The sequence below is a fragment of the Ictidomys tridecemlineatus genome, chromosome X (assembly GCF_052094955.1).
Source record: "Ictidomys tridecemlineatus isolate mIctTri1 chromosome X, mIctTri1.hap1, whole genome shotgun sequence".
Lineage (NCBI taxonomy): Eukaryota > Metazoa > Chordata > Mammalia > Rodentia > Sciuridae > Ictidomys > Ictidomys tridecemlineatus.
Window position 1 is genome coordinate 120,474,369 of NC_135493.1, and position 25,652 is coordinate 120,500,020.

Consider the following 25,652-nt stretch of genomic DNA (forward strand, 5'->3'; position numbering starts at 1 on the left):
CTCCCTAAATGACCATTCTAAGTTTTCATTTGGCTTTTAATATACAACTTTGGTGTTTTAAACAGTGCTAACAAATAACTAAGCATCCCGACGTTTTTAAAAACTTGGGAAATGAGGTGTTTTAGGATCATTTTTGGTAAATTGGTCCTTTTCTTAACTCTTTGAGGATGTTTCATCCCACATGATCATGTTCCATCTCATAAAAATAAACTCTCAGGCTGGGGTTGTGGCTCAGCAGTAGAGCACCTAGCATGTGTGAGGCCCTGGTTTCGATCCTCAGCACCACATAAAATAAATAAATAGAATAAAGATATTGTATCCAACTACAACTAAAAAATAAATATTAAAAAAAATTCTCAACAACAACACTTTGAAATACCTTCCTAGCCAAATGGAAAGAGGCAGCCATTTAGGAGATATGGTTTTATTTTATCCATAGCTTGATGAGTTTTTCACCTTACCCAAAACAGTGAATTTTACACTGCTACAGAGGCAATTGAAAGAAGCAAAGTAAAGTGAATGGTTCAAGAATCCAAACTAGTTTTATTTTGTGAAACATGCATTCCCTCAAAGCTGAGTCTAAAAGGCCAAAATAATTGCTGGCCTTTTCTGGTGGCACTGGTGACTTGGGTAATGTCACGTGAGGAAGTCTGCTTCTTTTGTGCCAACACATACCGAAAGCTTATCTGCCACTGTGGGGAGGTGAAGAGAACAAGGCTGACCTGAGGGAGTAAGAGTGTCTCTTATTTCCTATTCTTTTCTACATTGGTTGTTAATTATTTTAAACTGTGCTGGCATTTAACAAGCAATTAAAGGCCAAAAATCCCTTTTTAGGGAATTTGCCTTTTGGGATGGGGAGAAGGTCTGTAATTCTAGTCTTTTGTTTGGAAAGCAAACAGTCTTCACTGAAAAGAAGGTGCGAACTAGCTCTCTCCAAGACTAATGATGAGTCCAAAATTCAGATAATAGGTTCATAAGGTAAATATGAAAAGTTTCTTTACTTTGGTTCTGTTTGGGTTCAAAAAATATTATGAAAACCATGGGCAACAGGAAGAACTTTTTCAGGGAAGCAAATACCTAAAAATCAGTTTAAATAGAATTTTGAAATAAACTCCTCAGGACAACTTGAATCCTATAGCAAAATTGGTGTTTGGGTACTTGGACATGGAATTGCAAAGGAAAGGTTTCTTAAGATAAGCATTTGTGTTTCAAATTTCCCCCACTTGGCTCTTTATGATAACAGCTTTCGTAAATAGCATAGCAGTTGAAACATTTATTATTGGAACAGAAATGCAATTACATGCAGATGTTGTCCTGTGATTCATTGCTTTGTGCTACATACATTTTCAAGCTGGAGGGAGAACAAGCAGGTCATCAAGTAAATGCTGTAGCCTGAGCTCCACTTCTTCTCCTGACTTGCCTTATCTAATCTCTTCTGTGAGTGTTGCCACAATCTAGGCCTCTGTGGCCCTTCCTTGGCAGCATGTTTCATTATGCAATTTCTCCAACTACCATCAAAAATTTCTTTTCATCCAACATAAATGTTCCTTGCTTAATCCAAACCTGGTTCTTTATCCAACATTCCTGATCGAGGCATATAAAATGACCCCACACTTATTTTATTTTTTCAAGTTTGTCATTATTTTGCACTTTGTGTGTGTGTTTTAATTTTTTATTCTAATTTGTTATATATGACAGCAGGATGCATTATAGTTCATATTACACATATACAGCACAATTTTTCATATCTCTGGTTGTGTACAAAGTATATTCACACAATTTATGTCTTCATACATGTACTTAGGATAGTGATGTCCTTCTCATTTTACCCTCTTTTCTACCCCCATGCCCTGTCCCTTCCCCTTCCATCCCCTTGCCCTGTCTAGAGTTCATCTAATCTTCCCATGCTCCCTCTCCCTACCCCACTATGAATAAGCCTCCTTATATCAGGGAAAACATTCAGCATTTGTTTTTTTGGGATTGGCTAACTTAGCATTATATTCTCCAACTCCATCCATTTACCTGTAAACGCCATGATTTTATTCTCTTTTATTACTGAGTAATATTTCATTGTGAATATATACAACATTCTCTTTATCCATTCATCTTCTGAAGGGCATCTAGGTTGATTCTACAGTTTAGCTATTGTGAATTGTGCTGCAATAAACATTGATGTGGCTGTGTCCCTGTAGTATGCTGTTTTTAAGTCCTTTGGGTATACTGAGGAATGGGATAGCTGGGTCAAAAGGTGGTTCCATTCCCAGTTTTCCAAAGAATCTCCACACTTTTTTCCATACTGGCTGCACCATTTTGCAATCCCATCAGCAATGTATGAGTGTGCCTTTTCCTCCACATCCTCGTCAACACTTATTGCTGCCATTCTGACTGGAGTGAGATGAAATCTTACACTAGTTTTGATTTGCATCTCTCTAATTGCTACAGCTATTGAACATTATTTCATATATTTGTTGATTGATTGTATATCACCTTCTGAGAAGTGTATTTTAAGTTCCTTGGCCCATTTATTGATTGGGTTATTTGTTTTATTGGTGTTTAGCTTTTGAATTCTTTATATACCCTAGAGATTAGTGCTCTATCTGATGTGCAAGTGGTAAAAATTTGCTACCAAGCTTAGGCTCTCTATTCACCTTACTCATTGTTTGTTTTGCTGAGAAGAAGCCTTTTAGTTTGAATTCACCCCATTTATTAGTTCTTGATTTTAATTCTTGTGCTATAGAAGTCTTATTAAGGAAGTGTGGGCCTAATCCGCTATGATAAAACTTTTGGCATACTTTTTCTTCTATTAGATGCAGGGTCTCTGATTTAATTCCTAGGTCCTTGATCCACTTTGACTTGAGCTTTGTGCATGGTGAGAGATAGGGCTTTAATTTCATTTTGTGGCATACGGATTTCCAGTTTTCTCAGCACCATTTGTTGAAGAGGCTATCTGTTCTCTAATGTGTGTTTTGGGCGCCTTTGTCTAATATAAGATAACTGTAATTATGTGGGTTAATTTCTGTGTCCTCTATTCTTTACCATTGGTATACCAGTCTATTTTGGTGCCAATACCATGCTGTTTTGTTACTATTGCTCTGTAGTATAGTTTAAGGTCTAGTATAGTGATGCCACCTGCTTCACTCTCCTTGCTAAGGATTGCTTTAGCTATTCTGGATCTCTTATTTTTCCCGATGATTTACATGACTGTTTTTTTCTATTTCTATGAGGGATGTCATTGGGATTTTGATTGGAATTGCATTAAATCTGTAAAGTGCTTTTGGTAGTAGGATCATTTTGACAATATTAATTCTGCCTATCTAAGAACAAGGTAGATCTTTCCATCTTATAAGGTCTTCTTTAATTTATTTCTTTAGCATTCTGTAAATTTCATTGTAGAGTTCTTTTACTTCTTTTGGGATTGATTCCCAAGTATTTTTTGAGGCTATTGTAAATGGAGTATTCTTTCTCTTTTTCCTTTCAGAGGATTTGTCACTGATACACAGAAATGCCTTTGATTTATGGGTGTTGATTTTGAACTTTTCTGAATTCATTTACTATTTTCTAGAAGTCTTATGGTGGAATTTTTTTGGGTCTTCTAGGTATAGAATCATGTCATTATCAAATAGTGCTAATTTGAGTTCTTCTTTTCCTATCTGTATCCCTTTAATTTCTTTCCTCTGTCTAATTGCTCTGGCCAGTGTTTCAAGAACTATGTTAAGTGGAATTGGTGAAAGAGGACATCCCTGTCTTGTTCCAGTTCTTAGAGGGAATGCCTTCAATTTTTCTCCATTTAGAATGATGTTGGCCTGGGGCTTAGCATACATAGCTTTTACAATGTTGATATATGTTCCTGTTATCCCTAGTTTTTCTAGTGTTTGAACATGAAGGGGTGCTGTATTTTTTCTAATGCCTTTTCTGCATCTATTGAGATGATCATATGATTCTTAAAGTCTTGATATGATGAATTACATTTATTGATTTCTATATGTTGAATCAAACTTGCATCCCTGGGATGAACCCAACTTGATCATGGCATACTATCTTTTTGATATGTTTTTGTATTCAATTTGCTAGAATTGTATTGAGAAATTTGCATCTATGTTCATTAGAGATATTGGTCTGAACTTTTCTTTCTTTGATTTGTCATTGCCTGGTTTTGGAATCAGGGTGATATTGGCCTCATAGAATGAGTTTGGAAGTGCTCCCTCTTTTTCTATTTCCTGAAATAAATTGAAGAGTATTGGTATTAGTTCTTCTTTAAAGGTCTTGTGGAACTTGACTGTGTATCTATCCAGTCCTGGGCTTTTCTTGGTTGGTGGGCTTCTGATGGCATCTTCTATTTCATTGCTTGAAATTGATCTATTTTAATTGTGTATATCATCCTGATTCAATTTGGACAAATCATATGACTCTAGAAATTTGTCAATGTCTTTATATTTTCCATTTTATTGGAGTGCAAGTTTTCAAAATAATTTCTAATTATATTCTGCATTTCTGTAGTGTATGTTGTGATATTTACCTTTTCATCACATATTTAGTAATTTGAGTTTTCTCTCTCCTCTTCATTAGCATGGCCAAGGGTTTGTCAATTTTATTTATTTTTTCAAAGAACCAACTTTTTGTTTTGTCAATTTTTAAAATTGTTTCTTTTGTTTCAGTTTCATTGATTTCAGCTCAGATTTTAATTATTTCCTGTCTTCTACTGCTCTTGGTGTTGATTTTTCTACTTTTTCTAGGGTTTTGAGATGTAATGATAGGTCATTTATTTGTTGACTTTTTATTCTTTTGAGGAATGAATTCCATGCAATGAATTTTCCTCTTAGTTCATTAGAACTGCCTTCATAGTGTCCTAGAGATTTTGATATGTTGTATCTATGTTCTAATTCACCTCTAAGAATTTTTAAATCTCTTCTTTGATGTCTTTTGCAACCCATTGTTCATTCAGTAGTATATTATTTAGTCTCCAGATGTTGGAGTACCTTTTATTTTTTATTTTATCACTGATTCCTAATTTCATTCCATTAATATCTAATAGAATTCAGGGTAGTATCTCTACTTTTTTCTATTTGCTAAGAGTTGCTTTGTGGCATAATTTATATGCTCCATTTTAGAGAAGGATCCATGTGCTGCTGAGAAGAAAGTGTATTCGTTCACTGAAGGATGAAGTATTCAATATATGTCAGTTAAGTCTAAGTTATTGATTGTATTATTGATTTCTATAGTTTCTTTGTTCAGCTTTTGTTTGGATGATATATCCAGTGGTGAAAGAGGTGTGTTAAAGTCACCCAGAATTATTATGTTGTGGTCTATTTGTCTTTTGAACTTGAGAAGAATTTGTTTGATGAACATAGCTGCTCCATTGTTCAGGGCATATATATTTATGATTGTTATGTCTTGTTGGTGTATGGTTCCCTTAAGCAGTATGAAATATCCTTCTTTATCCCTTTGATTAACTTTGGCTTGAAGTCTATTTTATTTGGTATGAGGATGGAAACCCCTCTCCAAAGTCCATGTGAGTGGTATTATTTTTCCCAACCTTTCACTTTCAGTCCATGGATGCCTTTTCCTATGAGCTGAGTCTCTTGGAAACAGCATATTGTTGGGTCTTTTTTTTTAAATCCAATCTGCCAGTCTATGTCTGTTGATTGGTGAATTTAGGCCATTAACATTCAGGGTTATTATTGAGACATGATTTGTATTCTCAGCCATTTTTCTTATTTAACTTGACTTGGTTTCTCCTTTGATTAGTTTTTCCTTTAGTGTAATAACTCTCTTTGCTGATTTTCATTATTGTTTTTCAGTTCCTCTTCATGGAATATTTTGCTGAGGATGTTCTGTAGTTCAGGATTTTTCAAGTTGTGAATTCTTTTAACTTTCGTTTATCATGGAAGGTTTTTATTTCATCACCAAATGTAAAGCTTAATTTTGCTGGATATAAGATTCTTGGTTGGTATACGTTATTCCAGTATCTTCTAGTTTTCAGTGTCTGGGTTGAAAAATCTGCACATAATCTAATTGGTTTCCTCTTATATGTTGTTTGATTCCTTTCTCTTGTGGCTTTTAATATTCTCTCCTTATTCTGTATATTAGGCATTTTCATTATAATGTGTCTTGGTGTGGATCTGTGGTGATTTGTACATTTGGCGTCCTGTAAGCCTCTTGAATTTGATTTTCCAATTCATTCTTTATGTTTGGAAATTTTCTGATATTATTTCATTGAATAGATTGCTCATTCCTTTAGTTTGGAACTCTATGTCTTCCTCTATCCCAATAACTCTTAAATGTGGTCTTTTTCTGCTATCCCATATTTCTTGATGGTTTTGCTCATGGTTTCTTACCATTTTCACTGTGTGGTCTACATTGTTTTCAAGATTATATATTTTGTCTTCATTATCTGAGGTCCTGTCTTCCAAACAGTCTAATATGTCGGTAATGCTTTCAATTGGACTTTTAATTTGGTTTAGTGTTTCTTTCATTTCAAGGATTTCTGTTTGTTTGTTTGTTTGTTTTAGAACCTCTATCTCCCTATTGAAGTAATGTTTTGCTTCCTGTATTTGTTTATGTAGCTTCTTGTCAAAATGATCTTTTGCTGCCTGTATTTGCTCTCTTATAGCTTCCTTTAATTCACTGAACATTTTAATTATGTGTATCCTGAACTCCTTCTCCGAAATTCCTTCTGGTGTGCTGGCTATGGATTCTAATAATGTGGTATCTTGATTTGTTTGGAGAACTTTCTTCCCTTGTCTTTTCAAATTGCTTATGTGTCTTCCCTTCTAGCACTAGTGGATCCAAGGTGTTATTGTTTTTACCCTATAGGCTTATAGTGCCCCTGTAGAGTTCCAATACCTCTCCTTTGAGCTCAAGGACAATGTTAACGGATCCCAATATAAACAATATACACCCTAAAAACAAAATGTTTGCTATTAAGACATTTACAGTGGGGTCACAATATACAAAAATGTTGAATTCAATTATTATCTACAATATACTCAGTAGATTTGTAAAAGGGTTTACAGTTTCTGATGGTGGACAAAGAACTAGGGGTAAGAAGTAGGATGATATGCTGAGGAGGTAGGAGATGAGGATATAGAGTTTATATATCTTAGAAAGTGTGAAAGAGAAATCTAAAGAGGAAGATTAGTAGCAAGAGAAAAAGGGGAAGTAATTTTGGGTAGACATGTAAGTGGGAAGACAGCAAAGTACATAAAATAAACATATATATATACATATATATATATATAAAGAAAAATTAAAAATGTTAAAATAGTAGAAAATTTATGGGAAAAAGAATATACAACACAACTTTAATATACTATTCAGACATCCCAGTCCTCAACAAAGTACTTGATTTCACATATGTTGGGGATATTATATGGTATTGATTTAACATTTGAGCAAACATTTTAAATAATTGCCATGTTTTATATGACAGTGGAATGCATTTCAATTTTTATTGCACATATAGAGCACAATTTTTCATATCTCTGGTTGTATAAAAAGTATGTTCACACTAATTCATGTCTTCATATCTGTACTTTGGATAATAATGATCATCATGATCCACCATCATTTCTAACCCTATGCCCCCTCCCTTCCCCTCCAACTCCTCTGCCTCATCTAGAGTTCATTTATTCCTCCCATGCTCCCTGTCCCTATCCCATTATGAATCAGCCTCCTTATATAAAAGAAAATTTTCAGCATTTGGTTATTTGGGATTGGCTAACTTCACTTAGAATTATCTTCTCTAACTCCATCCATGTACCTGCAAATGCTGTGATGTTATTCTCTTTTATTACTGAGTAATAGTCCATTGTGTATATATGTCACATTTGTTTTATCTATTCATCTATTGACGGGCATTTAGGTTGGTTCCACCATTTAGTTATTGTGAATTGTGTAATATTAACATTAATGTGGCTGTGTCCCTGTAGTATGCTGTTTTTAAGTTCTTTAGGTATAGACTGAGAAGAGGGATAGCTGGGCAAAATGGTGGTTCCATTCCCAATTTTCCAAGAAATCTCCAAACTGCTTTCCATATTGGCTGCACCAGTTTGCAGTCCCACCAGCAGTGTATAAGTGTACCTTTTCCCCCACATCTTCACCAACACTTACTGTTGTTTGGCTTAATTGCCATCTTAAAAGATAAGTTTCGATTTCCTGTACTTCCTCTTATCCAAACTCCCCCCACCCTCATTAGTGACCTATCACATGTCACCATAACCCTAAGCCAATCCCAGAAGGACATGACCCCTTTCTTTGCTCTAGAATGTCTCAGGGCACCATCAACCTAAGCCAATCCATGCTATTCCCCACCCGTCTTGCTCTGATGCAAGCACCCCTGAGCCTATACCACAACTACAACTCCAAACCCCTACCCTATAAAAGCTGAACTCCCAAACATCTCAGGGGGTGCCTCTCTCCTATAGAGAGGTGGTCTTTATTTGTCAGCTCAAGCTCTGTGGCATGCATCGTGTGACTGTCAGCTGACTTCAGAACCTGTGTGAAGTTCCTGGGTGCAGGTAGGCTACTACATGTAGGGGATTATCTGTGCTGCTGCAGAGTCCCAAGATGGCGGTGACCTGGGGAGCCCCACGTTGGTAGATGGGGGTCCACATGGGAGTGGTGACCAGAGTTCCTGTGTGTGGGAAGCTGCCGGGTGATTTGCATGGAAGTGGCATCTATGATTTCTGCTTGGTTGGATGGCCAAAAGTTATGCGTGGGTGCTATTGTCTATGGTCCTGCTTGGGTACCTGGTAGTCCTGCATGGCCAAGTAGTTGGGAGACCTACTCTAACACTGAGTCCTGGAGCCCTGGATGGGCATTGTGGCTGTGATTCCTGTGTGGGAGTAGGAATATTGCTTCCAGAGGAGCAGTATTCTCACTACTTGAGTCCCAGGTCACAGAGTGACACAGAGTGCTGCCTCCCTCTGGACTGCCATCTTGGATCCATTATTTTGTACTTTTTTTTCAGGTGGCTTTTGGATTTTTTTTCTTTTAGTTTTGTTTTCCAATGAATGAAATATATTTTTTTATTTTATTTTATTTTATTTATTCTGATTTGTTATACATGATGGCATAATGAAATTCATTTCATATTACACGTATAGAGCACAATTTTTTAAGAAACTGGTTGTATGCAAAGTATTTTCACACCATTCGTGTCTTATACATGCACTTAGGGTAATGACGTCTAACTCATTCCACCTTCATTCCTACGCCCTTGCCCCTTTCTTTCCCTTCTCTCCCCTTTGCCCTATCTAAAATTCCTCTGTTCCTCCCATGCTCCCCCTCCACCAATCACCATTATGTGTCTGCATCCTCATATCAAAGAAAACATTCAACCTTTGGTTTGGGGGGATTGGCTTGCTTCACTTAGCATTATATTCTCCAAGTTCATTCATTTACCTGCATTATATTCTCCAAGTTTATTCATTTAATGCCTTGATTTTATTCTCTTTATTCTCTTTTAATGCTGAGTAATGTTCCATTGTATATAAATACCAAAGTTTCCCTATCCATGCACCTATTGATATGGGGAAAAAGGTACATTCATACATTGCTGGTGGGACTGCAAATTGGTGCAGCCAATCTGGAAAGCAGTATGGAGATTCCTTGGAAAGATGGGAATGGAACCACCATTTGACCCAGCTATCCTACTCCTTGGCTTATACCCAAAGGACTTAAAAACAGCATACTACAGGGACACAGGCATATCGATGAATGAAATATATTAATGTCAGATAGAAATCAGATCTTAGAAGGAAATGAAATGGGCAAGGTGATGAGGAACTGCTGGAGGTAGAAAGGGTAGTGACATCAGTAAACATAGCAGAGTTTTCTATGGCTGTTGTAACAAATTATGACAAACTTAGTGGTTTAAAACAATCCAAATTTATCATCTTGCCATTCTCAAAGTTCCAAATCCCACAAAAGTCTCACAGGACAAAAAATCAAGGTATCAGCTGAGCTGTGTTCCTTCTTCTAGGAGAGAATCTGATTGCTCGTCTTTCCCAACTTCGAGAAATTGCATTTCCTGGCTCATGGTTTCTTCCTCTATCTTCAAACTGGCAATGATTGCTGGAGTTTTCTCATGTCATATCACTCTGACACAGATTCTTTCACCTCTCTTTTCCACATTATAATGAACTTGTGATTACTTTGGTACTGCCCAGATAATCCAGAATATTCTTTTTATCTTAAGGTCATCTGATTAGCAACCTTAATTCCACAGGCAATCTTAATACTGATTACCACATAATATAATCTACTCAACAGAGTCCAGTGATTAGGAGGTAGACGCCTTTGGGAGGTCACTCTTCTGCCTACCATACACCAAGGAGCACATTTCAGGCAGTGGGAAGGTAATTTGCAAAGGTCTCAATTTCTAAACAAGATGAGTATGTTGGAGAAAGAGAAGGAAGGCCAGTGAGACCAGACATAGTGCTGACATTAGTTTGGCGGGAATGGCAGAGCTCAGATTATAGAGACTTTTTGGAATCTATACTGATCCATGGTAAGAAAATTAGATTATGTCTTAATTGTGGGAAGATACCAGTAGAGGTTTTAGACAAGGCAGTGGCATGATCTGATATATATGTTTGCAAGATGACCTTGATAGCTCTATGAAGAATAGCTACAGAGAGGCAAAGGTAAAATTAGACCATTACTGTAGCTTCTCAAAATCTAGCTAAGGGGTTTCCAACCAAGAGTGAACCTACTTCCACAGAAACACCTGGGAATGTCTGAAGACATTTTTATTTGTCATGATTTTGGGTGAGGGTGCTACTGGTAACTAGTGGGTGGATACCAAAGATGTTGCTACATGTCTTACAATGCACAGGATGGCCCCACAACAAAAATGATCCAGTACAATAATGCTGAGGTTGAGAAACTGGGCAGGATATGCTGCTGCCTCAGACTAGAATGAAGGTGTTGAGAAGAAGTGACCAGAATCAAGATTCAGGAAAATATGGACAGTAATCCATGACTAGGCTTCAGCTTTCAGTGCTTTATTTCTGAAAGGACTATGATATTTTCTTTCCTTTTGCTCTCCTCCCCCTCCCCCTCCCCTCCCCCTCCCCCTCCTCCTCCTCTTTCTTCTTCTTTTTTGGTGTGTGTTTGTATGATACGTGAGGATTGAACCCAGGGATGCTCTACCACTGAGCTACATCTCCAGCCTTTTTATATTTTTATTTTGAGACAGGGTCTTGCTAAGATGCCAAGGCTGGCCTCCAAGTAACCATCTTCCTGCCTCAGACTCCTGAGTCACTGGGATTACAGGTATATTCCACCACATCTGGCTAACCCTCACTTTTGTAACAAATATTTTCAACAAATGTGTTCCTTACCTGCACTTTTGTGTCCCAGCCCTTATACAATTGGCCTTCATTGTGCTGTAGGACTGAAAATACAGGGAACCTGGTGACATTGGATAATCAATTTAACTATTCCTTGTCTCTGTGTTCACTGCCATCTAAGGAAGAAAAAAATTACTTCAACTTTAGCTAGTTATAAAGACCTTGGGGGAAAAAAACTTTAAAAGGCTGCATGCATTTATTCTGCTTCTCAAGTTTTTCTTCTCTTGAATTTCATCATCACAATCCTTCTCTTCAAGGTTTTATCATATTTTTCATCATTAATATTCTTTGTGTGTGTGTTTAAATTCTTCAGCTAAAACAGGAATAATGAGACAAAAGTATTCAGAAATGTACAATAGAAAAATATTGCCTACTGGTTTCTTTTTCCAAATGAACAAAAGGTAATTTATAAATAAGCAGATCCTCAATGATATGTATTAAGATAGCAAGTCTATTAAGTGATTGAAATCTAAATCATCACTAATATTCTTGTCCCTGTAAGACAATATAATTAATGAATATTTGACAAATGGAGAAGGTAAGTTATAATTTAGCTTTTATTTCTATGACATTTTCAAGAATTGTATATTCCAATTCTTATGATTTGTTCATAAGGAGGCTGGTGAAGTACCAGTTTGGGTTAATTTAATTTATTTCACCAATTTATTCACTAGCACCAGAGTGGAAAACACAATTAAAGGAATGTGAAGAATGGAGGAATGACCAAAAGCGGGTCCCTTCCTGTCTTCTGGGTACTTACAGTCAATCTGAGTTCCTTACCATTCTGGGAGATATTTTAAAATGTAGAGAGCAGGAATCTGCAAGGTAGAGCCAAGGTCAACTGTCCAGTTTTGTAAAGTTTTATTGAAATACAGCTGTACCTGTTCATTTATGTATTGTCTATGGTTGCTTTAGATCACAGTATCAGAGTTGAGGAGTTGCAACAGAGAGGCCTTTTGTCTGGCAAATTTGAAAGTATTTACTATCTGGCCTTTTCTAGAAAAATTTTGCTGACCTCAGATATAGGGCACATAGTCTTTTGGAAATTTTTGCTTTTGCTTCTGAATGTGCTCTGGTTTCTTATTTCTTAAAATGTGGATCCTCAACGAAGCAGTATTCTCAGAACAGCCTATCTTCCAGTACTTACATGGTTAATACCACATTTTTTAACATATTCCCAAAGCATTTACAAATAAAATCGCTAAGCTGTCAGTATACATTCAATGTATAGGCTAGTGTTAGCTCAATATAGTTGTTTTCCCAACCATGTGTTTTCTAAACCTTTAATCATACCCTCTATCACTAGTGAACATAAGGTCTCTTCATAACATCACTTTCTTCCTAATCTTCAAGTTCATTTTGAATTATAATTCAATCCTCAGAGAGACTAGCTATCCAATTTGGCACCATCTGCAAATTATATCAATTCTTCTTTTATTTTGTCACCAAGCCACTGAAAGAAAATGTCAATTAAGTAGGCATCTTCAATGCCACTTATGGCATAATGATTGGCATTTCAAGTTCAGAAATGACTGACTAGATCTTGTTTCCCTAAGAACAGGGGCTTCATGGTGAATGCAAAGAGTATCAGTGACTCTGGGTGAACCTTGAGGGAAATAGTGACATTTAGAAAGGATGTTCTGGACAGCCAACTTTAGGCTAGACTTTGTAGAACCCAGGTCCCTTTCCACATTATAAATGTCCCAGAATGGTAAGATACTTAAACTGATCACAAGTGATTTTATTTATTCTATACACATAGGTGTTAGTGAATAAATTGGTGAAATAAATAAAAAAAATAAACCAAAATATCATTCTCCTCCAGCCAGATGATCTGCTCTGTCTGTCACATCTGGGTTCGTCATCTATTATGGTTCTCCTCTCTTTCTTTGAACTTAAGCAAGGTCAGACAACTTCCTTTGGTCAAGAAGAGATGAATAGGAATTTAAGTGTTACTTACAGGGTGAAGTTTTGAAAGCCAGTGCATGATTCACCAAGTCCCTGTTTCCTGTCTCAGCAACCATGGAAGTATGTGTTGAAAACAGTGACACATACTTCTACATACCTCCTGAGTGTCTGTGAATAGGTGACCCTTCCCTATTGACCTGTGTAGACATGTAGTCTGAGCCAAAAACACACCTTTATTTTTCCAAGCCACTAAGATTTGGGGTTGCTTGTTACCAGAACATAACCTCACCTATCCTGCCTGATACCGCAATTATAAATTTTTCTAAAAAGTTTTATTAAGCTGGGCGTGGTGGCACATACCTGTAATCACAGGAGCTTGGGAGGCTAAAGCAGGAGGGTTGGGAGTTCAAAGCCATCCTCAGCAAAAGTGAGGCACTAAACAACTCAGTGATACCTGTCTCTAAATAAAATAGGGCTAGGGATATGGCTCAATATAAAAAACAAAAAAGGTTTTATTAAATCTAGAGACCATTCTACCATTCTTATAGTCAGTGTATCTTTTTCTACATATATCTTGCACAGACCATTACCCACAGTACATACCAATTGAATGTTTCTTGCACAAAAGTGAATTAAATAAAGACTGGTCATCTGAAAACTAGCTACAATATTTAAGATATCTTTCTTATGCATTTTCATCACTTAATCTATCTTTCTTTCTTTCTTTCTTTCTTTCTTTCTTTCCTTTTTGGTGCTAGAGATGGAACCCAGCACCTTGCACATGCTAGACAACTGTCTGCCACTGAGCTATACCCCAGTCCCTATCACTTCTTTATGTATAGAATTAATGATAAAAATAGCTCCAGTGACTATGCAGTGTTCTGAGCATTTTTAAGATGCTTTTTTGATTGAATTAACTGATCCTCCTCAACCTTAGATAAAAGGACATTGACGTCATATGACTGATTCATCAAGTTTTACCTTTCCATTTTATTGACTTTACCTAATTCATCCTAGGCCTACCAGGCCTAACCATGATAAGATTAACCTTTGGTTAAGAAAAGTGGCTTGCACTAACTATAGTGAAAACTATACCTTGGACATTATTTGTCTATTAATATTACTATATTGGTGTGGAACTTCAATTAAACATTCTTGTATTGTGGGAGATTTAGAGAAATGATACAGTTTCACATCTAATAATAAAGATATAATCTTTCCTAAAAGATTGTAAATTCCATGAAGTAGGGGACATGCCTAGCTTGTTTATGGCTATCTTCCCAGGACAGAGAAGAATGCTTGGTCCATAAGAAGCATCGATAATGTATGTGGATTGATTGAACTTTCATTATGGATGAAATTATGTGATGTGCATCCATTTTTATTTCCACTTTGGAAATGAGGCTCAGAAATATTAAGTAATTTACCCAAGGTCCTACATCCAAGAGATCAACCAGATTTGAAGCATCTCCTACCTCTGAGATATTTGTACTTTCTTGGATAGCACGGCACACTCAGGATGCAGTACAAGAGAGTGTTCTAGAGTCTGATGGACTGAGGTTTGAATTATATCTCAACTACTCATTAGTTATATATCATTGGGAATTTCTAAAATCTATCCCCTGACATTTTCTTTAAACCACAATGATATTTTCTCCCCTTCAAGTAGGTCCTGTATTTTATTTAGTTTCCCATAAGTGCAATTTTTTAGCACAGTGTAATTACTCAGCTGTAAGTACTCTCTCATTGGGGTCCTCTATGGTTAGATGGAATTCATGCTGCTTTAGTGACCCAGCCTTCCCCAAACCATTTTGTGAGATACCCAAAATGGATTTAGCAGAGGGTTATATTTCCTCTTTAAAATAAGCTACTTTGAGACCAAAATTTCATTTTGACCTTCCAATTCAATAATTATAGCCTACGATATTTTGTGTGTAAAACCTACATGATTGTTTGCTTAGAACTGTAAGAACATATTTGGAGGCCAGCTTAAGGCATTTAAAGGTTTAACCTGCCCTGGAAAAAGATGCATTCTTTGTCTTGCAATAACATGTTAATAAAGTCTAAAGTTCCTGCATAAACAGAACTTGCTTCAGTGGGAAATATGAAGACATAAAGGTGCGGGATCATAAATGAACTATATTAGTGAACATCATTTACCTAGCATGGCACAGTTTTACTTAAGATTAGTGAATACCCAGTAAATAGAAAATCCTAATATTTCTTTCAGTAGGGAAATCAGGATGAGTCTTAACTTGATACAATAGAGATGTATATGCTGTGAACAGAAAAAAATGTGTGCAATATTTGCAAAGTTATATTTTCATAATATTTTATAACCCAAATTCAAATTCAATAAAAATGCACTTCCTATCTCATTTTAAGGTATTTCTGGAGGCATTTAAAGGCAGCCATTTTAGCAGTAAGTTATGACTTTATAAACAGCATTTTAATCAATTTGTATATTGCATTTAAACTCTCTGGACACATGATTATTAAAAATTATATTTGAACATGGAAAACTGCCATTGTAATGTTCTGTCTCTTAAAATTGATTCCATCTTCAGAAATACTATTGGAATTGAATTCTGGAAGATCATGGGATTTTTGATGGGCCACGAACTGATCACAAGTCATTGGACCAATCGCTTTATCTTTGTGAGCCAATTTTATTACTGTGAAAAGGAAGTAATACACACCTCACAGCACTCCTACAGAGATAAGAAGATAAACTGTATGCAAAAGTCTTTGCTTAATGTATAATGCTGTTCAAAGATTAGTTGTCCTTCCTGAAAGTGTGATTTTTGTGCTTTACTATTCTTGGCAGAAACTCTTTAAGATTGGTTTGTGTTGGTGCTGGCTTAGGTGGTGTGTAAACATTCACTCTATCCCCTTTCCTGGGCAGAGACCTAAAACAGCACTGAGCTATTTTTAATAATGTTGTCACTACTCAAGGAGCAGTCAGCAGATGGACAAAATAAGAACAAATGATTTTTTAAAGACAGGTCTTATTTAACAGGCGATCTCCATGTGCAATACAAGGGAAAGTCTCACATCTCTATTTCATATTAAATCTTCAGTAGAATGTATTAGAATTTAAAAGAATTAAAACTTTACTTGGTGGTAGATATATGTGGATGAAAAGAACAAATTATTAGATAATCTATGTAGGTTACCTATTTACATTTAAAATTGTATTTCTAACCTATAGTTAGACCTTTCATCTATAGAGTTCATTTAAGGATGTACTTTCTTATCTTCTTAAATCCAAGAAGTTGTTTTAAAATGTGTATATGTAATTATGCAAATTCACAAATCTTAAAATTTTGAAACTATCAAAGCATGTCAATATGTGGGCTTAGGAGAGTTATTACTTCAATATATGTCATTATCTGCCATTTCAGTTATCAAAAATAAAGAGCAGTCACTGTATTGTAAAAAGAGTAAACATAAAATGACCATACTGCATTATCTGCCAAAGGCCTGCAAAAGTGGAATAACTATTAATTACTATGCTCAAATAAGGCATTTGAGCCCGATTTCATAAAAGTTTGTTTACATTCTCATGTTTTATTTACTTCTTTGAAAATAATCTCCAGACCAGTTACCCTGATATTAAAAACATAAAAGACAAATTATATAATGCCCTATACTTTGGTTTGTCTTCCTACCATGCCTTCAGATAATGTAAGTTTGGTCACAGCCCATGATATAAAATACTAGCTGTTGACTCACAGTTACACTAGAAGGGCCAATTTTGCAGACTGCCAGGATAAAGATGATTTTAATTAAATTGCACAAATCCCTTTGTACTGCAACCAAACCCTATACAGGCAGGCTGACACTGAGCCGTTCTGGCGTGTGTAGAGTTAACCAGGTTACCGGTGTTCCTAGTTAACTTCTTTCACCAGGAATGCAATTCATGTTTACCTATATAAGGAAACCTGTTAGGCTGACCTGAGTTTGGCGGATTTTTGCGCTGACTGAGAGGCATGTAAGCACACACCCTGGAGAGGGGGAGCGATTCCCAGCTGGACAGAGCAAGCTTCCTGAACGCCCCAGCCATTCAGCTGATCCGAGGCAAAGAGCAGAGCCGGCACTTGCCCCAGAGCAGCCTGCTTGGAGGACCTACAGGTTTGCCTCTTCCAGATCACAATTGAGGAACAAAAAAACTTCGTCCTGGGAAAAATGGGGAAGCCGGTGAGTCTTACTGCTCTCTCTCTCTGCTTGCTTCTTCTAAGGGGCACGCCTCACTGCTCTCACCCAGGAAGCAAAGTGAGAGGCGTTGCTCAGCCTCTCACCCCACAGCTCCTTCCTGAACAAATACAATGCTTTGTGGATACTTCCAGCCAACTTTCTCTGTCGGTTTTGCACATCAAAAATCCACCGAGGCAATAAGTTTAGCACCTTAGACATTCCAGAGAGTGTTTTTACAAGGCAAGAGTTTCTATACTGTTGCGATGAACAAACTTTCTCATCTTTGTTGCACTCTAAAACATTGGAAATGAGTTTGGGGGTGCTTTGCGAGGAATGCTGAGTCCCCAAGGAAGTAATAGTAAATTGAAGCGGGGGGTTCTTAAAGCCACAGGGTGTGTGATAGTGTGCAGAAGCTTAATTTGCCACTAAAAAGGCAGTCTGAAGATAACATTTTTCATTCACACAGCAGCAAAATCTTTGCATCCTGTACATGTAATAAAGGACACCTTCTTAGACACTGAGGAAAGAAAGAAGCCGAGCTGCCCTCTTTGTTCTAGACAATGTATAGAAGTTCGCTCTTGCATTTTGACAACTAGCATATGTCTATTTATATATAAGGCGAGAATAATGAATAAGGCTTTATGTCAAGGGCATTGCGGTCAATTGAGTTAAAATTTGGCTATATTCTATATATATACAAAAGTCTCAATCTGAATGTAATTAAACAGAAATGTGAAAGTGTTTAACAGGCTTGTGGCGAAATGTTGGTTACATTTGGGAACAGCCAATTTTAACTGAAAAGAAACAAAATACTATTTCCCTCAAGTGAGGAGGCATAGGTAAAACTTTTGAAAAGTCAGTTTTTCATAATTATCAAAAGTGATTTGTGTCATCATTTTTTGGGGGGGCATGGTGATATTCTGAATTGATTTAGCTGTGATAATTGTATTGAATGATTTGTCTGATCATCTTTTAGAGGAATATTGTCATTTTTCATCATGAACAGAGACTTAATCCAAAAATTTGAGGGAGGAGGATTGTACTACTGACTGCAACAAGTGGCACTAGGACTCCATTTCAGATTTCTGATATTGAAAAAGTAATTCTTAAATTAGCTTAAAGCAATCAATGCAAACAAGAAGATTTGAGAGAATGCCCACTCTTATTAATGGCAAGTCATAGTCATCTTAAACAGCGATTGGCAACTGCCTGTTCATAAGGACAAAAGCTCTGGCAAATTTTGTTTAGGGTCCTTAACTCTAAAAAGCATACCATCCTTAGTAACACAGTTTAAATGAAACTTGCTCGTTTCCAGGAGAGGAGATGTTTTAGTAAATAAAAATTTTAATAGCACAAGTAGCAGAGGGGACAATACAAATTTTTAAACCTTGTTATCTCCTTGCTGCTGCTTAGAAAAACAGGAGTCTTGATATGGTGCTGCTCTCAATGAGAGTGAGTAACCCAGGAGACACAAAACACTATTTTAAAATATACGCTTAATAACAGATGGTTTAATACCAGGTTGTGTCACCCTGCCGATGAGATGGCCCCAAGCCAAATCACCCAGCACGTCTGCCGTTTTTCCTGCAAGTTGATATGTACATAGTTATTATACACTAATTACATTAACAGCCAAGGGAATATATAACCAGAAAGATACGTCTCTTAGGGTGGAGAGGGTGGGAGGAATGCATGGGGGGTTTTGGATCTCATGTTTAGAATTCTCCTTGCCAGTGGCATATGAATTACTGCAGATGACTGGGAGTCTTGACTATAGAATCTACTCATCCCAGGTTCCTTGGTAGCTCATTTGGGAGTAATAATATTGATCATAGTATTTAATACTTTGGCATTAACAGAACTTCAAGAGGATTTATTCTCAAAGACTAACATTATTTTAGTGTCCAAACTATCCTCCAATGAAGGAGAGTTTGGATGCTGAATTGTTGGATTAACTCTTTTCAAGTTACTGGTACTATGTTCTTATATGGAGGATACAACTTTTGGCAACCTCCTTAAGCTTGTGCAATGTTAGTAGATGTTCTGGTTAAAAGGGATTTAAAAATTCTGGGAAAACAACAACAAAAATTGGTCTTCTTGATGCCGTAATATGCTCATAAGTATTATGACTCCTCATGAGAGGCATCATTTGCACCATACAAAGGAGAATTTGCTGCAAAGTTAGTGATAGCTCATTTTTTTTTTTGGCTGATTATCCTGAGAAATGTTCTGTAAGACAAAGCTTCCCAATGGATAGGCCACAGAGCATTGTAGATAATGAGTAGGTTGTAGACATGACCAGTTGTTTACCTCTCTTGGCACCTGGGCTATCAGGCTGTGCCTGGATAGAGGGGATTCCCAGAAGATTATCTCTGGACCACATAGCTGCCTCTGTTTTCCTCACTTTATTTAACAAATTAGATCAATTTCTATCTGTCATATTGTATAAGAGACAGGAAATGGCCTTTGACAATCTAGGTCTAGAATATTGATCGAGCAAGTTAAAATGCCACAACTCTGTTAACTTGAGCTTTGGGGTTCAAGGAAAAGAAAAATATCCTAATTCATATCATCTTTCGTGAGATTATGGGAGTGTTAAGGCCCTCTGTATGTCCTCCAATGTGTCCTCTTTATTCCATGAAGAATTTAAGAAGGTGTTCTGGACTGTGTGTGTGTGTGTGTGTGTGTGTGTGTGTGTGTTTGTGTATGTGTATGTGTGTGTTCTATTCTTAAAGATTTCCTGAAAAGCTAAATGCAGAGTGTTTCTTTGTTAGATTCTTTCTAATGTTTGGTTATTGCTTCTACTTTCCTTTCTCAAATTGCTATTTGTTTGGTTGGGATTCTCCTGCCACCAGTATGGCTTACTCCAAGGACAAGGGACATAAAAGAACCTGGCTTCAAAGGTTATTTATTAAATGCAAATTCTTTTCCTTGGAAACTGTACCAAATTTGTACTAAGCATTCCTATCCCTGATGAACTTTCTCTGGCTTTCTCTGCCTACCATTTGACATCAATTACCTTTCAAAAACATTTTGCGTTATTAATTCCTGTTACATTCATTCTGAAAATATTTATTGAGTGCCTTTTGAAGTCTTATGCTAAGTACTCTGGAATAAAAGTGAGTATATAAGAGACAGATGAACTTAAACAGAGTTTTCATGCACAGATAACACCCCTGCAGAGTAAAATCTCATGACCTGAATGGTATGCAGCATATGAAGTACAATTTGTTGAAAATTTACTGGATCACCCACTTTTTGCTGGTCATCTTTTAAGTCAGAGGTTATCAACTGGTGGGCACTGGTGACCAGGGTAACTGAAACATCAAAAGACTTATGCTTTCATTGATCAGATGATTTCCATGAAACAAGATGCCAAGTAAATGACAAAGAACTTCATGTGCTAATAAAAGAAAGACACTACCTGAATTTCCCTACAAGGCATCTATAGATGACAGAGAGATGATACTACATTAGAATTTGTTAATGTAATCTTCAAGACCACACTTTGAAGCTGGGAGTGTAGCTCAGTGGCAGAGCACTTGCTTAGTATGTGCAAAGTCCTGGGTTATTAGGGATTCCTGGCACACCACATGGAGAAGAGACAAGTCTATAGCACTAGATAACTAGATAAGCTTTTCTACTGATTTATGCCCACTGGAAAGTATTAAGGTATAGGTTCAGTAAAAGTTTTCAAGAGGAAGATAAGAGCAGTTGCCATTACTTCTAAAAGGGTATATGTAAAGCTTAAAGTTGGGGAACAAGAATTAATAACTGGTTTGCACTGGTAGGTTTTGCCAAGTACCTAGGGCACTGGTAAAAATCAATTTAAAATATATTTATACTTGAATGAAGGTTAGCCAGTGAGGTGAGAGGCAAGACTTCTAGTTAAATGTAAAACTATATTTCCATTTTTTAATTAATTATTTGTAATCACATGAGAGAATCTTCTGAGAATGAACCTTTTAAAGATAATAAGTACTTCTTATGTTAAAGCCAAGGGTTCAGTTAATGTTTTTTATTTAAAAAAAAATAAAATGGATTCCAATGTTTTGGGAAATTTAACGTTCTCATATATGCCTGGTACTTAATAGATGCATCTACATTAAGAATTGCTTGAACTGTGTGTGAGTGGGAATACTCACACTCTCTTGTGAGATACTCTTCACTTGTCTAAACTTGAGACAGAAATGAAATTAAGCAGAACCTCCTCAATTTGACAGTTTGAGTTTTAACACGTGACAGAAATGGAATTTTGGAGAGTTTGAGGCAGGAAATGCTGCATTATTTATGGGTACTATTCTGTAACAAAGCCTTGGTTATTTAAACCAAAATTATTTTCCCCCTTGAGTATCTAATTGTGCAGTTATTTATATCTATACTGACACATTCATCATGCATTGCCTTGGGATACAAAACAGTATATAAACTACCAGAGAACAGATAACAACTTTACTCAAACTTATAGCCTTGGCATAAGGTTAGGAAACACACAAAAAAAAAATGATAGTGTTTCCCAAGTTTATTTCAAAGCAGTGGTTGGTTGGGCCAATTCATTTTCAACTTCTCAGGAATTCAAGTTCCTCATCTATCAATGATAACATAAATACTTCATCCAATAGTTATGAATATTAAAAATGTTCATGTCTGTGAACACACCTACAACAATGCTGAGCATCAGAACAATCAATAAATATTGGTTGGATCTGAAATGGTGGAACAGGTGGGGGTGCATTATTATCTTCTAGTAAACAATTCAGGGATTGAAGAAATAGAATCAGACACAATCTCATAGCCCCCTCAATGATTTAAAATTTCTGTTTCAGTGAAGCAGGGTATATCTTCTAATAACTTCTACTGGTCCTCTTTGCTTAATTTTTTTCCTATTTGTCCCTTATAGGTTATTGTGTTTGAGACCCTTATTATAAAGACATCTTCCTTCTGTAGCATTCTGTTATCTCCACATAGGTTTCTCCATTTTAAGGTGTTTTCCCCAAAGTAACATGTTTTATAAACAAAGCAAAATATTATTACTTCATACCTATTAATTTAACACTTGAAATGGACTAGTAAATTTATTGAAAATTCTCTTAATAAGCAGAACAACTCCATGGCTTCAGTTCATGACAATGGTTTTTCAAGGGTCTTGAGGGTAAACCTTTCTAAGGGTATTATGCCCCTAAGGTTACCCTCAAGACCCCTCTCCAGCTCCCCATTCCAGCAGAATCAAATATTTAATTTCATGTGGCTCCCAAGATGTAGAGAAAATATCTGTGGGATGACATACACTGGCAAAAGTTCATTCCCTGCTAAGGCAAGTGAGGACCATATGGTGTTTGTGTGATGAGGAATCTTTATCAAAATGTAGATTGAGTAGTTCTCTATATCTCACTTATTTTCATTGAATCTCAGGTACCATTTATTATAAGATACAACACTAAGAAAGAAAATATTTTGAATTAATCAATAACAATGCTTTCTTGGTGCTTAAATATTTTATACTACCTTTATTGAAAGCACTCTTTTAGGCTTATGTAGGCTGATGACTTAAAATCACATATTCCTTCTGTGCATACATAAAATTTAAAATATAGGGAAGATATACTTCTTAAGAAGTTTCAACTTTTTAACACTGCAAGTCATCATATCTGCACTTTTCTGCATCATGCCATATACTTCGTGCCAAAATTGTTTCATTAAAAAGAGCTTCTCCAGTATCTCTGATTCTCTACCAGGAGGGAACAATTAAGACTCTTCTCCAGATGCTCCTATGAGAGAATGCAGTTATTCATTTGTACCTCCAAAGAATGTCCACCAAACTACTACACTTCTCTGTGAGCTAATTCCTTAATCCTTCTAATACATGTCCACAAATGCATTAAGAACCAGCATGCTTGGTGAGTTCCATATGTCTCCCAGGTGTCTATATTTCTGCGAGTACCACCTGAGCCCCAAGATGCTGACTCCTCTCTCTCTCTCTCTCTCTCTCTCTCTCTCTCTCTCTCTCTCTCTCTCTCTGGGAAAATCCTCCTTCATCCTTCTTTGAGAGACTGCCAGGTGACTTTTCTTCCACTAATGACTAAGGTTAGATTCAAATAATGCCTATAGCTGGGCACAGTGGTGCACACTTGTAATCTCAGCAAATCGGGAGGGAACTGAGGCAGAAGCATTGCAAGTTCAAAGTCCGCCTCAACAATTTGGCAAGGCCCTGACCAACTTAGCAAGACCCTGTCTCAAATAAAAAATAAAAACACGCTGGGGGTGTGGCTCAGTGGTTAAGCACCCCTGGGTTCAATTCTTTGTACCCCCCCCAAAAGGCTATAATTTAACTTAAGTGATAATAATATGAACCGCTGTGATCAACAGTTGTTGTAGACAAGGAATGACAATTATATCATGACTGCAGCCTAGACAGCAATAAATGGAAGACACCTCCCTATACCAGCTAGGTGAAAGTAGGAAAGAATTTCCCCTGAGAACTCATCAAATAGAGTATATCTACCCCATCTCACAGGGATGCCTGAAATCTCAGCATTAGAGAAGGATTTTTTTGTCTTTTAAGGTATACAGAAGGCATTTCTGTCTTACCAGAAATCACATGGCTTTAGGGAGGGCAAGATCTGTAGTTGCCATATTTACTGCTTTGGCATGGACTTCTTCCCTATTAAGACTTAGTAAGAAAGTAAGGTCCTTGTAAGAATGAGACAAGGAATGGGATAGCGTTAGGGTATAGCAATGTAGAGAAGGCAGGAAGAAGAGAAAAATAAGTAGAAGCTCAAAAGTCATTCAAGAATAGTTATCAAATATTGGCTGTACCCAAGACATTTAACACCAGAGCTTAAAATGGAATCCACATTTAAGTACCTAACAGTCTAATATGGGAGAAACCACTGATAAAACATCACACAAAGGGGCATGTGCACCTGAAATAAAACTATAAAGAAGAGCTACATGTTGCCATGAGCATGTAGTAGGGAGATTTTGCTAATCAGCAAAAAAGTCAGAGAAAACTTCCTAAGAAAGAGATGCTTGAACTGGGAACTAGAAGAACAGAATGACTCCATGTTATCAGAGGAATAAGAAATGGCCATACTGTATTAGGGAGTTTTCAATAAGGAAGACATTTGTTGTTCCAAAAGTGCACACTGGCAGCAACCTGGAAAATAGATCAGATCTGAGGGGCATCAGAGTGAATATAGATGGACCCAAAAGGAGATAGGAAAGTGGTCCAGGGAAGATGATATCCACATGCATTAATATCATGGAGGTCAAGGTAAAGAAAAGTGGATGACTTTCAGTTATATTTCAGAGTTGAAGTCAACAGGAGTGAATAGTGGATGGGACATGGAAGATGGCAAGGGGTAAGGAGGTATCAAGGCAAACTCTCAGGAATTTGACATAACAAGAAAGATAGTGCTGTCACTAATGACGTCTAAAACAATGGAATTCCACCTGGTCTGGGGAAGTGAGAAGAATCATTGTGGCCTGATGGAGTGGAAACAGCATGAACTTTGAGGCTGAAATTCATGAGGTGGGTTAAGTCCTAGCTCTTTCACTCACCAGCTGTCTGATGCTAAATTTCTCTGAGCCTCAGCCTCCCATCTTTAAAAATAAATCCATAAATATCCGCCTCAATTGCTGTTGGGACAATCAAAAGAGATGTAACTGACTGCAAATCACTTCCTTACAAGTCCTACACAGGAGTTCCTATTATCACTCCACAAATTCATCAGCAACAGAGCCTGCAGGGAGAATGACTATTTTCAATAACTTCCTGGGGGCTAAGTGGGGGTAGGGCCATGTGTGAGGGTCTTGACAGCCAAGATCTCAACACTCTGTAAGTTTTCCTAAAGTGAAGTTCTCTCCTTTTTGATAGTATACAGGGCAGCTATTAACTTTGGCTGTCTGGTAAATTCCTTCTATTGCATTCCAACCCCTCTCCCCCCTCCCCTCAACCTGGATTAAGGGATCCCATATAGGAGCAAGCTACACTGCTTCTCTCAGCTGAGATCCCTTATCACTTGTAAGAGGACTATAGGATTTAAGAAAGTGTAACCCAAGAGTTTGCACTAACAGATGAGCACACTTGATTAACTTCACACTTTCTGTATTGTTTGGGTGAAGGCTTTACCATTCTGTTTTTCTAGCATCCATTTAGCAAGAGCATTTTATATGACATGTGTAATTTCACTG

At 36.9% G+C, this 25,652-nt stretch overlaps 1 protein-coding gene across 2 annotated transcripts in view; it reads left to right on the forward strand.

The window, feature by feature from the left end:
- Nucleotides 1-25,652, forward strand: part of Mid1 (midline 1) — a 586,678-nt gene that overhangs the window by 217,215 nt on the left and 343,811 nt on the right. The window contains exon 1 of one of the 2 annotated variants that reach the window (XM_040286113.2): nucleotides 17,029-17,462. The exons of the other annotated variant lie outside the window; for it this stretch is intronic. The gene's annotated coding sequence lies outside the window, so the exon portion shown is untranslated. Of the gene's footprint in view, nucleotides 1-17,028; nucleotides 17,463-25,652 lie in introns of those variants that run through there. 2 annotated transcript variants of the gene reach the window in all.